This window comes from Trypanosoma cruzi (assembly GCF_000209065.1).
Source record: "Trypanosoma cruzi strain CL Brener chromosome Unknown tcruzi_1047053471365, whole genome shotgun sequence".
Lineage (NCBI taxonomy): Eukaryota > Euglenozoa > Kinetoplastea > Trypanosomatida > Trypanosomatidae > Trypanosoma > Trypanosoma cruzi.
The window spans coordinates 1-850 of NW_896808.1; the positions used below are offsets into that span (position 1 = coordinate 1).

Consider the following 850-nt stretch of genomic DNA (forward strand, 5'->3'; position numbering starts at 1 on the left):
ATGGTCGTACCCGGCGACGCGCCACGCGATGTGCAACCGCCGACGCCACGGGAGATGATGAAAACAGGGGGGAAAAAATTTAGGAAAAACGGCAAGAAGAAATTTTTAAAAGGAAAAAAAAAACACATGGAAAATGAGGCTCCGCGGGCCCCTTTCCGGATTTTGCCACGAAACCTCCGGACGCTTCGCTTCCCCACATGTGGCGCGGGAACTGCGTCAGCAATTTTTCTTTTTTGCTGCGGCGCCCGCGCGCTCGAAAAGCCCACCCACCGCCCGCCTCGGCTCGGTGAAAAAGCGACTGGCGGCGCGCGGTGGCGGAAAGAAAAAAAAAAAGTGGGAAGGGTACGGCACCCCGGGTTCCAGCGCCATCACTGATCGCCGTACTAACGAGGCCTGTGGCCGCTTAACTTCACAAATCGGACGGGATGTGGTGCACTCGGCCAAGTATGGTCGTACCCGGCGACGCGCCACGCGATGTGCAACCGCCGACGCCACGGGAGATGATGAAAACAGGGGGAAAAAATTTAGGAAAAACGGCAAGAAGAAATTTTTAAAAGGAAAAAAAAAACACATGGAAAATGAGGCTCCGCGGGCCCCTTTCCGGATTTTGCCACGAAGCCTCCGGACGCTTCGCTTCCCCACATGTGGCGCGGGAACTGCGTCAGCAATTTTTCTTTTTTGCTGCGGCGCCCGCGCGCTCGAAAAGCCCACCCACCGCCCGCCTCGGCTCGGTGAAAAAGCGACTGGCGGCGCGCGGTGGCGGAAAGAAAAAAAAAAAGTGGGAAGGGTACGGCACCCCGGGTTCCAGCGCCATCACTGATCGCCGTACTAACGAGGCCTGTGGCCGCTT

The 850-nt window shown here is 57.2% G+C and overlaps 2 non-coding genes across 2 annotated transcripts; both read left to right on the forward strand.

Moving 5' to 3' along the window:
• The first annotated feature begins 348 nt into the window (after positions 1 to 348).
• Tc00.1047053471365.10 lies at positions 349 to 458 on the forward strand. Its single transcript, XR_008254814.1, has one exon. It is a non-coding gene; the product is annotated as a 5S ribosomal RNA (M5) (ribosomal RNA).
• A 335-nt stretch (positions 459 to 793) lies between these two features.
• Tc00.1047053471365.20 lies at positions 794 to 850 on the forward strand (the record flags this gene model as incomplete). Its single annotated transcript, XR_008254815.1, has 1 exon — positions 794 to 850. It is a non-coding gene; the product is annotated as a 5S ribosomal RNA (M5), 3' partial (ribosomal RNA).